Source organism: Cydia pomonella, chromosome 21 (assembly GCF_033807575.1).
Source record: "Cydia pomonella isolate Wapato2018A chromosome 21, ilCydPomo1, whole genome shotgun sequence".
NCBI classification, from domain to species: Eukaryota; Metazoa; Arthropoda; class Insecta; order Lepidoptera; family Tortricidae; genus Cydia; species Cydia pomonella.
In genome coordinates this window covers 11907886-11922069 of record NC_084723.1, presented here as the reverse complement: position 1 = coordinate 11922069, position 14184 = coordinate 11907886, and the positions used below count along the sequence as shown (strand labels likewise).

General features: G+C 32.7%; 1 protein-coding gene across 2 annotated transcripts in view; it reads left to right on the top strand.

Moving 5' to 3' along the window:
- LOC133529521 (mushroom body large-type Kenyon cell-specific protein 1) overlaps positions 1 to 14184 on the top strand; it is a 320655-nt gene that overhangs the window by 129124 nt on the left and 177347 nt on the right. The window contains exon 1 of one of the 2 annotated variants that reach the window (XM_061867253.1): positions 228 to 862. The exons of the other annotated variant lie outside the window; for it this stretch is intronic. The gene's annotated coding sequence lies outside the window, so the exon portion shown is untranslated. Of the gene's footprint in view, positions 1 to 227; positions 863 to 14184 lie in introns of those variants that run through there. 2 annotated transcript variants of the gene reach the window in all.

Genomic DNA, 14184 nt, shown 5'->3' with positions numbered 1-14184 from the left:
AGATTTTGCTTACCCATTTTACGTATAAGTATTATAACAAACCTAATTAAATCTTACTATGTATTTAATATACAAATTTCGCTTTATGAGTAATTCTCAAAGCTATTTTGATGCCTATACAGGTTGAATCAAAAATAAGTTAATAATTATTTTTTACGATTTTTTACTGCATAAATTTTTTAGCACAATGGCATGAAAAAATAAAGTTACAATCATTTTACTAAAACAGACAAATTATCTTCAAAATATTAAGCTTTGATACATGAACGCGTTTGTGAAATTTAACAGCAATATGTAGCAGTAAAAATGTTTTGTCAGTGTATTATCCATACCATCCTTTAAATTAGTTAATCTAACGCGTTTCACAAACTTCCCAATTTTTCCAAGTCTCGCCCATCGCGGCAAGTATCAAGACGTGCGCCCGTATAGCGCGATCGCAGTAAATACAAGGTAATGGCTAAGTACGCACGCCGAGTCGAGGCGCTCTCGGTGCAGTTGCAGTGTCGTCTATGCACAAGCGGCGGAGAGTCGCATCCCACCCACAAACGCTAAAAAAACACCCCCAAAACAAAAAAAAATATATAAACAAAAGACTATATTTTCCTAAAAACTTACCATATCATTCGAGAGAAGTATTTTTTCAAGTTTAAAAAAGTGACATATCAAACGGAATCTTAGGACCCTTTTAGTATATGATAGCGTATTTTGTGACAGCCGTGATGTGTATGTTAAGTGACAGTGCCGTATACGGATAGTGTATATGACAACGTGAAATTCGTGATTGGATTTTTTTCTTTTTTTTACAAAATTACCACCGAAGTGTCAAACTGGACCGAAGACGAGCAGGCCACCTCTGACGTATGTGAGTAAACTTTTGAATTTCGAGCGTTTTTTTGAAAGTCGAACGCGCGCTTTCGAACTCCGTTAGCTAAGTTTGTGAATTCGAATTTGGAATAGAAATCGCTTCCGTTTGACGTAAGTTGACTCTAAAGTCAATAATTATGTGCCCTTAATCTTACGTTCTCCTTGACTTAGCGGTGTCTCTGTGTGCGTGACGTAGTGTGCGTAGGGTTCACGCACATTTTTTGTGTTTTTCTTATGAATCCCCACTACTCGCCCCACCAATAGTCGCTATCGTTTATCTGTCCCACTCTTTTTCTATAACTATTCCGTTTTAGCGCGCCTGTGTGAATTTGTTGGTGTGTGTGAATTACAACCTATATTTTGATCGAAGGCCAATGACGGAATAGAAAACTAGTTTTGAGTTTCGCATCGCAATTTTCTACGATTGAATCGTTCAACTGAACATTAAGTTGACCTGTTTTAACATTTACATCAGCAATAAAATTATGCTATGAACTTTAACGGGAAATACTTTAAATCACTTTTAAAGTATACACTACTTACTGAAATAAAGCTAAACTTAGTTAATAATACAATATTAGCAGTTTTTGATAATTTTTTATTAAACATTTTCTTTTATTAATGATTTTAAATTACCAAATTAATAAAAACGCGATCGCGAGAGCGGTCGTAGGCTAAAATGTTACCGACGGAACTTATTAAGCTCCCGCCGTGGCCGATTCTTTCTTTGATAAAAATAAATTACTATCTTTTTAATAACATTTGATTTATTATAATAAATGATGTTTGTAGTGAATGAGACTAGCATCTTTGTAATTTGAAAGGTCTTTATTTATAATTAAAAGATATTTTTTTTTTTCTAAATAATTTTAAAATCGGAGTTTTTGCTATTGAAATTATTAAATTAATAATTATAGCAGTGTTTGGTACGCTATAGGTACACTAATTTATCGTAAATATTATAGTATAGGTACACTAATCCGTTTTGTGAAATTTTGCTATTATCAAATAGATATAAACTAATTCGTCATATTCTGACACAGGTATATAGTTTTCAATATAATTAAAGCACAAAAAAAAGCTACAACATTATAAAACTTATTTTTTATCAAATGAAACCATGTCGAAATTATCTTTTGACCTCATTATTTTAACCCAATTAAGCAAAAAATAAAGTCGATCGGAAAAATAACGATGCATTTAGTAAACGGGTCACGGCGCCAGGAAGCGATACTGCACTTGGGCACTAACTTGTTGTGTTTTGAATGCCTACTTGAGAGTAATCTTTACGTTTAAATTCAATTATGATTGAAAAACATTAATTTCCTGTTATTTACATGAACAAGCATTTATTGTCATAAAGAAGTACAAACTAACTTAAATGCAGCGTGTGCATTTTTTTACATTACTATTAAATTTAAATGTTAATGAAACACTTAAAATATAGTTAGACACTTATAACGAAACCTGCGTTGTAGATGTATTTAATGTATACCTAGTTAACAATTCACATTTATAAATATAATGAGTATCGCAATCGTGTCATGGTAAAAAAAGTAACGAAAATCCCATTTATTTTTAACATAAGCACATATTTTTAACGGTAACTTGAACTAAAAAATTACAGTATTTTAAATAACTATCAGCACATTGACATCTATCGCACGAGTAAGCCATCCCTGTCACACTCCTCACGCTAGAAAAAGACGCACTAGTGTACAGTGTCAAAATCCTTGGTCCCGCGGCCAAGGCGCCTTACGCAACGCGCGCGCAGCTGTCAATGTTACAACCTGCCGCCGCCATCTTGGAATCTAGCTAACGTAACCTATTGACCTAACTGATATTTAGGTGTCTATTTAAACAATGTGGTTTAAGTAAAATGATTTTTATGCTTACCTACGTAACAAAAATAATACTTAGATGTGAAATGGATATACTAGTGCCTACATGTTTTTATACACATACTAAATTATAGTATGAATTAGACACAGTAACGCACTTATATATAATGTACAAATAATGCAAAATTTTAATACGTATAGTTGTTAAATTTCACGAAATAAAAATGAATGATAAAGATTTTACTTTTGGCAAAAAGTATCAAAACCTATCAACCTATCCTAAAAGCCATAAAAATAACCGCTACGCATCATCATTCAAAATCCGAACTCGAAAACTGCGTATAAAAATTCAAATTCCAATTTGAATTCAAATTTAGAACGGCCGCGAGTCCTTGGTCGGTCGGCCAAGGCTCCACTCAGGCGCAGACTGTCAATGTTACTACATAACCTACAACCGAGCGGCCGCCATCTTGAAAATTGAACTAGCTTTGAAGGTTGTCTTATTTGCGCTGCGTTTAGTTTGCTACGTCTATTTTAAACGCTCCGCTTTTATGATCGGCCGGTTTATTTGAATCACTTTTATTTTATTGACTGGGGTTTTTTATTGAATTATTCAATGTCAAATAATGCTGTCCTTTTGGAATATTTAACAGTCTTTCAGGAAATGCCGAGAATACATTTATGTATGCTTATAAATATTTAATATTTAAAAAATACTTTTTGTCAGGTAGTATTTATATCATTTCTCAGAAATTTCGGAAGTTAGCCACACTATATAAAAGAAACAATGCCTTTGTTTAACAAACTAAAGTTTGAGCCGAAAAAACACCTCAGAAAATTTCAAATTCAACTAAAATAAGACACAGAATACCATTGAGCCAGTATTACTCCATAGAAAACACTACAGTCCCAGTCAAAAATAGCATATTATATCGGTTGATGTATGTATGCCGTCTGTACACAAAGGACCCTACATAATGCTATTACATGTCTATTGTATATATGTATATCTACAGCTAACCGCAAGAGCAAACAAAACCTCAACACGTGTCCCGCCTGAGACATCGCAGCAAAGTACATTTTGCACGTGGGACACAAAACTGTTGAAGAAATCTATCAATACTGTAATGTGTATTATTAGAAGCATAAATAATAATAATCCTCTAGACGCCCACACGTTAAATCTTCCTAATGGAAATGCAATTTTAACATTTCAAAATTAAGATTGAAAATAGAATGGAATCGCAGACCTTTTTATAGGCATCTGGGTGGCTAGAGAATGAGACATTTTATATTTTTTTTATTTAGTTTTACATAATTTATATACATACTAATTACTTATCGATATTCATGAATATAAAACAAGTTGCTTGAGTATGCACTCAACTACAAACAAACACGGCATACGTATGTCGTCGGCTGATCGTAAATTTTACATTATGATATATGTAAAATTATTTTTGTTATTGACTCTTAAACATTTTTATTATATATTTGATATTTTTGTCGTCATTGAAAGTACAATATCTGATAATACAAAAAAAAACTAGTATCGTTTGAGTCGTGCCTACAGCCTACATAAACGTATAGCCTATATTCGTAGTCATATATACCTAATAGCAAATTATCATATTATCTTTTAATGACACTAATGTTGTTATAAATAAATAAATAAATAAATAAATAAATAAATAAATAAATAAATAAATAAATAAATAAATAAATAAATAAATAAATAAATAAATAAATAAATAAATAAATAAATAAATAAATAAATAAATAAATAAATAAATAAATAAATAAATAAATAAATAAATAAATAAATAAATAAATAAATAAATAAATAAATATTATAGGACATTATTACACAAATTGACTAAGTCCCACAGTAAGCTCAATAAGGCTTGTGTTAAGGGTACTTAGACAACGATATATATAATACATAAATATTAATAAATACTTAAATACATAGAAAACATCCATGACTCAGGTACAAATATCCATGCTCATCACACGAATAAATGCCCATACCAGGATTTGAACCCGGGACCATCAGCTTCGTAGGCAGGGTCACTACCCACTAGGCCAAACCGGTCGTCAAATATATAACACCTAAGAAACAGTCATAATATAAATTATTCTATTACTGACAAAATTGGACAACTGGACTATACCTACGTCAATCTATAGACAAAATACTATGTCTTAGAAAGTATTTTTTTATTGCCTGTACTAAATAAATAGCACTATGACGGTCAAGAATGACGCAGCCTAATATTCTCTGAACTCAAATCCATCTACGTCATACTCTAAAGCCCAATAACTCATGCAACCCTAATCATAAATAACCCTATAAGCCAACCTAATGTAGGTATCTATGGTCCTTATTGATCTCTGTCTTACTATAGTAGACGCAAACCAAACTAGATAAAGATAAAACGCTTATTACATTCAATTAGGCATATTACAATGCGCGTATGAACGTCAAATAAAGCTACGACTCTAACCCTACACCTCTGACCCGAGAACTGACGATGCCGATGTCATATCGCTATCTCTCACACCCTACCTACGACCACGCGAGTTGGAATGACAAGTTTTACGACCCTGATCGTCAGTTTTGTTAGCGTCTACTATAGTGACACGAAATCGTTACAATGTGGTGCAACCAGGATGTATTTTGTGTTTATCCTTTGTTTTTGGTCATATTTAAATAACTAGCGACCCGCCCCGTCTTGACACGAGTTACAAAAAACCTTAACAAATTATACATCTAAACCTTCCCCAAGAATCACTCTATTGATAGGTGAAAACAGCATGAAAATCCGTTCAGTAGTTTTTGAGTTTATCGTAAACGAACAGACAGACGCGGCGGATGACTTTGTTTTATAAGGTGTATATAGATACTAAGTCTATATAATAAGTGTTAATTACGAAATACTGGTAACAATAATGTACATTGACGGACATAAGTGTATCTTGTATACCTATATGAAAAAAAAAAACATTATTTTTGTCTGTCTTGCTAGTGAGACGAAAGCTTTACACATTCTTAAAACTTTGATACACATCTAAAATTGTATTATTTTCAAGACATGGGACATGTACAGTCTCCAGTTGACCTAGGACAAACAACTATACAAATGATACAATTATATTCACTGTTATCGATGTGCGTCTAATTGTGGAGGGTCAATGTTATATCGCCATCTTAACTCGGCTCTATCAGACACGATAGGCAAAGTCCGTGTGTGATGTTTCTATTATACGTTTTTTAAATCCCGACGCAAAATATTATACGACATTATTACACAAATTGACTAAGTCCCACAATAAGCTGAATAAGGCTTGTGTTGTGGGTGCTTAGGATAACGATATACATCTGTTCATCACACGAATAACTGCCCCTACCAGCATTTGAACCAGGGACCATCGGCTTCATAGGCAGGGTCAGGATTACTACCCACTAGGCCAGTCAGGTCATCGAATGAAATGAGGGTGTTTTATATATTTGACGCCGATGTCTGTCTGTCTGTCTGTGGCATCGTCGCTCTCCAACGGATGGAGTAATTTTGGTAATATTACCTGAAAGCGTGTGTCCTGGCGGTTCTTAGCTATATAGCTTTGTTTGAGAAAAATCGATCCAGTAGTTTGGAGAGTAAAAAGCTCTTTTCCAAAATGAAGGCATTTTTGGCATATATTAGCAATCACGATCAGTCTTTTTTATTGAAAAACGCTATTAAAAATAGTAACCAATGCTTATGAAACCAAAAGTAAGTTATTTTTTAATAAATAGGCACGTCAAGATCGATTCGCTTACCTGCTTTCTAATGATAAAAAACAGGAAATTTATACCTAGTCGGACCAATCTAACTATGCATTGACTTTGGCGTAATTGTAGGTGGCAGTGACAGAGTATAAAAGTGACTATGATATGATGTAAATAGAAGTGATATTAGTAACGTCTTATTTAATTAACAAACGAATTTCATGTTTCACCGAAAAGGAAACAGATGTATAACATTAGTAAATAAGTAGGCACAAGTGAATTATTATATCCAATACGGTAAAACCACCCAACTATAGTCCAAAGCTCCCAACTATGGTCCACAAATAAACTCAATTTTTCTCGTTCAGGTGTGTATTTTACTATATTTTTGTAGTTCTAAGGCAAAGTATGTTTATAAATGGAAGGTAAAACTAGGAGTAAACCAAAAGGAATATTGGTATAGATACTTAATTTCCTTTTGAACTTGTGGACCATAGTTGCAGTATTGGACTATAGTTGGGTAGTTTTAGGGTAGCTTATTTATTAATGTTTCATGATAAAATAAATTAACAAGGGAAATAACTTAATATCTTTTGCTTGAAAATAACAAATTAATTAATTATGGTTGGTTTTTGAAAAGTAAACTTGTTTAATAGAAATAGGTTTCGATTTGAAGGATGTTTCATTCAATAAAATATTCATGTTTTTATGAATTATATTAATTAAGATATCATCTCTTATATAACTGGGTATATCTGCAATTCTAATGCCAGATTGCTTGATATCAATTTATGTGTTAAAAATATGTACGGAAGGTGGAGATAAGGAATGGAATCTCCATATACCAAAAAGTGTCATCAAAAAACCTTAAATAGGTGGCGCTACAATACCTAGAATACTAGAAAAAAAAATCAAATCATAGACAGCGCACTTCACTCCGTCAATAACGCATTGGTTCTTAACTACTCTAGCGCTACTCTGGAGAGATTTGGAACTATTATTTATAGCTGACCACTGGACACTTTTGCATAAGTTCTGCCTATGGAGATTGCGTTCCTTAAAACCATGCGTGCATGCGTTGCGTTACCTTCCATAAAAATATGGTTTAAGAGTTTTGACATAAAAAGCTCTACTTACGTTTTTACCTCCACGCCAAAATACGCAATAACAGCGATTATTTGACGTCCATAAAATCAATCTAGGAGTCAAGTCTTGCATCAACTTTTTAGTTATAAAATTTATATACCTACTTATTAAGATTCCTAAAAGCTCTTCCTAACATTACAAATACGTTTATTTCATTAATTTTTACAGCAGTTCATAGGTATAAATGTTAATAGGTAGGGAGGACTACTTACCTATCTTAGGTACAAAGTGTACGTAAGTATTTATCTCAAAAATGTGCAACAATTTGATTGTGTAAGCGTAAGTAATGAAAACCTGCCCTTGGTCAGCTAATTGGAGAGGTATCTGTATTATTTAGCGAATTATACAATTGACATAAGAAAAGAGAAACGTGAATATACGAATATCTTAGAAATTCCAACTACTGGGTCGCCAATTTAAACTATATTGAAGACGTCAAAACTGAGATCGCCTATTGACTCATCAAGTACGTTTAACTCTTTTTTGAATTCACTTCCTCGAATATACCAACAAAGACTCAGTTCAACTCAATTTATGCCAAAAACATCTGCCGGCCGGCACACAATGACCGTGGCCTCGAGACGAAATTAAGAAAATAAAAACTGACTTGTACTTTCGGTAGATGGCCTCATTTTCGGTTGAGTGTTTTGTGTTGGCTGTTTTTGTTCTGTGCTTTGTCTTCAGGGTATGGAGATGGAGATTATAGTTGTGTGTGTATTTTTTGAGATATTATAAGTATTGTAAAGGTGTGTATTTATAAAGGTGTTGGTGTAATTGTAGTGGTGTATGTGAATTTGCAAAAATGTGGTTAAAATTAGGAATGTGCACAATAAAGAGGTGTAATCGAGAAATAACTTTATAAATAATAATTACGATTACTATTACTAAATTAACTTATTATTAAAATTGGTTGACTGAGGAATATTTATATTCTTTATTTAAACTTTTAACCCTGAAGTAACTGCCTGTCTATTATATAATATTTTTTCATCCTTTTTAGGGTACCGTACCCAAAGGGTCAAACGGGACCCTATTACTGAGACTTCGCTGTCCGTCCGTCTGTCACCGGGCTGTATCTCAAGAACCGTGATAGCTAGACAGTTGAAATTTTCACAGATGGTGTATTTCTGTTGCCGCTATAACAACAAAAACTAAAAACAGAATAAAATATATATTACAGTACATATGGGGCTACTTTATAGCACTAGTGCGAGAAGTAGCATATTACGTTACTGTGTCGAACATTTAAAGGGTCATATGTACTGTAAAACGTTGTACGATACATGTGCGAATAGGTAATTCGCACAATTTATCGCCACTCGTTTCGAATTTCCTATTTTTCGCACTTGTATCGTAATGTACTATTTAAGGGGGGCTCCCATACAACAAACATATTTTTTTGCCTTTTTTATAAATAATGGTACGGAACCCTTCGTGCGCGAGTCCTACTCGCACTTGCCCGGTTTTTTATTCTTCATTTATTGCTATTTTTTCTAATAAAACAAACATTTAGGTGGATAGTGCAGTAGTGAATAGAAGAAAAAAACAGAAACAACATTTAAAACATTCAAGTTAATTAATATTATAATTGATATCCCATATTTATTTAAAGTATCATCCGGTTTATAATTAAAAAAGTAACACGATTCCAACCGGCCAGACATGCGTGTGACACATTTCGCATAACCACATCCTGTGTATTATCGACCAATAAAGAACTTATTGCAGTTTCAATTACCCTTAATATGGTCCATGAATTGGGCATGTTCAAAATTTAATTTTGTTCAATTGAATTAAATTTTTTATTCATTAAATTTACATCTTATACGTCACTATATATTTACAGGTTACATTCGATGACGATGATTGTGTTTTAAACTATGGATATACAGCCCAAAAAATATAGTTTATGGTGAATTTTATTATAACTAACTTAATTAAAGGATTTTAAAAAGTCTGAAATAAATAATTTTTATTTAAGGTATTTATTTTAGTTTTGAGTTTGAGTCCCGGTAAGAACATATGTATATTTGTGTGATGTGATCAGATGTTTTTTTTCTTAGTGGTTGATGTTTCCTATGTATATAAAAACTTTCCTATCTATTTTATATTTCGTCTTTTAACATATACTACACAATTCTTATTAATCAAGCCTAATTAATTTTTGTGAATTGTCCCATTATATTTACTATTATACTTAATATTTAATATTTACTACGCGGAATCTACTAGCAATATTGAAAATCTATGATAGATACCATTCACACACCCAAATATCTATATTTTTGGCAACCTCACACTCCTATAATAAATCTATGATATCTTTAGCAACTTCACACACCCAAAAATCTATGATATCCTTAACAACCTCACACTCCCAAAAATCTATGATATCTTTAGCAACCTCACACTCCCAAAAATCTATGATATCTTTAGCAACCTCACCTACCTTTCAACATTGAATTTAATTTGAATACAACGACTCTTGCGTAAAAAATTATCAAAAAAAAAAACATTTTGCCAAAAATAGTCAGCTGTGCAAATAGCGAACTATTTCAAGTTAAAAGCCGTTATGTAATTTAAATTAACATGCTCTTAAGTCCTTTTGTTTTTAATGGTAACACGACTATTGACTTTACAATCGAAAGGTTATTTGTACCTATAGTTAAATTTATTCTAGACGAGCATAATAAGTTATTTTTCCCTAACATGACTATTATATCAGGTTAATTTTTCAGCTTGAGTGAAAGTGAAAGTCTTTATTCTTCAATTAAGGCATGAATAACATGCATTTATATTTTAAAGAAATAATTTGTATCTATGAATTTCAAAATCTACCACCGGTTCTACACCACAGCCCGGAGAAAATATAAGATAGAAGATGCTCGGCAGAACTTATGTTTTCAAATAATTACTGTTGTATATTAACAATAACAATATGTAGGAAAGCGCCGAAATTTTGAAACATAATAAATATAAGAGCCTCATTTTGTGCCATTTGGCGTTGAAACTCTAGGTCCATGGGGTCCCAGCGCACACATGTTTTTGCAGAAATAGCGGAACGTCTGGTTGACGTAACTGGTGACCGAAGAGCTCGCAGCTTCCTCGCACAACGTATCAGTATTGCGATACAACGGGAAAATGCCGCTAGCATCCTTGGTACAATGCCTCCAGGGCCTATTTTAGATTTAAGCTAGTTATCGTAATCCTCTTTATATGTACAATATTTATGTAGGTCGTTCTTAATCTTAGATATATTCATTTGTGGGTAGCTGAAGTAAATGGTCAAACACTGTATCCATTCTTGCCTTTCCTACATTGCAAATTGCGTAAAGCGTACTTAGTGAAAAAAGTTAAGTTAATTTAAGTTAAGTTAGTGTATAAGTCGTCTATATTCTGTTCATATAACACGTATGCACTTAGGTTCTTATAGACCTAGGACCTAACGAACGGCGGTCGTAGGACACAGCTGCCGGTCTAGCTCGTACGTTTGACCTAAGCCACCCTAGTTCCTATTATTATTATCCGTGTGGTTGCTACCCTAATACTATTGTGTTTTGCTAAAATGGCGGAATATAATTGGAATTTACATCCAAAAGAAGAACAAGATATTCTACAAAAATCGTAATATTAACGAAAAATTATTGAAAGAATGCCTAAGTTTTTTTTCCTAAAGCGATAGCTCAAAGTTTTTCTTGTCATATGGGGCTCATTAGTCTAATATTATTAGTGTGTTGCCATGGTAACGCATACGACAGTGCATGGACTAATAATATTAGTCTAATACCATTCAAGAAAAAGGGCCCCTGGTGGGTCAATCTTTACTACCATGACTTTACCTATAAGATTGAAGGTTTTAGGTAGATTAACAATTTCTTGTATTTTTTGTCCCGTCAGCCAATGGACAAAAGTTATCCAGTTTGTTCAAAACGTGTGCAATACTTTCTCCTAAGTTCCTATTTTCCTCACATAATTTGTTGAAATATTCTATCGTTCATTACGGATCATAATTGCCATAAACGCATGATCGGTTTTAAAATGCGATAAAACAGCGGTTTATAAGTGCCCAAAACTAAATTAACCCTTGTACTAAAAAATTGTCGTTAGATTTTGCAATTAGATAAACGTACATTTCAAACTACTATTTTGAATTAACATGATATAGCAGATTCTGTCACAACATATGTATGTGTTAACAAACTCTATTACTGTTGTCTCCTGGCTAACGTCAAATAATAACCATAGTAAATATTTGATACAACCTGCCACAAATCGGGGTATGTTATAAATAGAGCATTATCTAATATCACTGATAGTTTTTTATTGAATGACGCAAATAATTTTAGTGACTGACTTAAAATTACGATATCGTGACATAATATCCGTTTTAAAACACGACAAAAACGTCAAGTTATTAAAATGTCATTTTTAACAAAATATTTTCACGACAATTTTATTACCTATAATAGGTTTGATAAATTATTGATGAAAGTAATAAACCTAAAATGGTATTTTGATGGAATATCTATCCATACAAGCATTTTACCCGCATCTAAAGGACTATAAAAGTGCCACAACAAAAAAAAATACATAGGTATTCATTCCACAAAATAACTTACCGCTAAGTAATAAATATGTATAGCAGTTTACTATACATATTTATTACTTTTAATTCTGTAGGCGATTTATATCAGTCATACTTCTCACTATAAAGCAAGGATCCAAACTCACACTCACAAGCTCCACGCACACATAGAGCGGCGATTAAAAACCGCAACAAATAATTTCAAGTAGCTAAACTAAAATCAAAATGGCGGCGGGATCAGGTTATCTATCGTCGAGTGGGCCGGGTCTGCACCAACCGCACCGATTATGATGACCATGAATATCATAAAACCAGACCGGTTATTTTATAGAACTTTTAGAAAAATTAAAAATAAATGCCTGTAGAAACGTAATAGTGTGTCAAATGTCAATATATAACAAAATAACTTAAGTCCATGTAAAATGGTAACATAAAATGCTTTATGAATGTACTTATAAGTAACTTATCTATTATGAATCATAATGATACACTAAATTTGGTTGATTGCCACAAACCGGCCGACTATTTCTCCCCTTGTTTGCTTTCTTCGATTGTTAAAGTAACGCCCACGCCTTAAGCCAGCACAGCGCAAAGACTTTCCTACACATCTGTAATATGTGTATTATGTGTAATGGTAGTCACAGTAAACTGATGTCTACCGGTGTTTATGAGATTATCGCGGTATGGAATTAATCTTGTATTTTTATGAACTAAAGTAACTTGTGGTTCATCCTATATTTTCACGACCTATATCCTCACGATACAATTTTATAATGATATGACTACTTAGTATTAGATTTCAAACTAACAACTGCGCAACTGTGTAACTGTACGGAAATATCGAGAACTCATAAACACATGATAAATAACGTTTTCAATATCCCTCTGACGACTTGATTTCAAAATTTGCCACCCGTTACAATTGAACTGTCAAATTGACTAATAGTAAAATCTCAATTATGGCCTATATACTACGTGTAGGACGCCGGTCGTCAGGAGGCTATGTATGCATATGAGTGTAAGTAGGTGTAGACCCGTCTAAATAAATTCCGCCAAGTAAAAACTGATGTGGCCCATCCGTCTCGCAGCAAAACGAGCAACAAGCAAAAACGTCCCAGGACCTAATGCCGGACTTCACTGCGGCTGGACAGATATTTCAACTTTACTCAGGGCCTGTAATAATAATAATCGAATTTAAAAATAAAAATATCATAAGAAATATCTTCATTTGGGTTATTTTTAACGGAAGTATCAATATTAATTAAAACAAGTGCCTACCGAGTTCTTTTCAAATCAAAACTTTATTATGACAACATACATTCTTAATTTAAAGTGCTTTTGGTTGGCACTTTGGTTATTTTAGTATGAATATGGATACTTCAATGCATCTAAGGGTTAAGTAACAATAGGAAAGGAAGTAAAAAAGTAAAGATTTCCTATACTTTTTGAGCAATTATTGTAGATAAGAAATCTTGAACAAAATTATGAAAAAAAAAGCTAGCTTATAAAAATTTAGATATCCTATAGAAATTTATGTCAGAATTGTATCTGCCTAATTAAGTTACTGTAGAGTTTACAGAATTTGAAAATTATTCACGTGTCATTTTAAAACTCAAAAAAAAAGTGCTTTTGTTACAACTTATTAAAAAAGTAAGCATTTCAATGCGAATCCTGCTGTTTACATATTTATATAACAACTAGCTGGCCGCAATTTCTTGTGCGTGGAATACTAATGATGATTAATAAAAACTACTCAATATTCTTCCTCGCAACTCAAACTATCTTTATACCAAATTTCAACTAAATCGGTTCAGCGGTTTAAACGTGAGGTAACAGACAGACAGACTTTCGCATTCATAATATTAGTATTAGTATGGATATTAGGGATAAAGTACTTACTTGAAATAGCTCCTACACTATTACAAAGTTGCAGGGAGTTCAGCACCGTCATTTGTTGCCACCATTTCATTTTGTCTTTG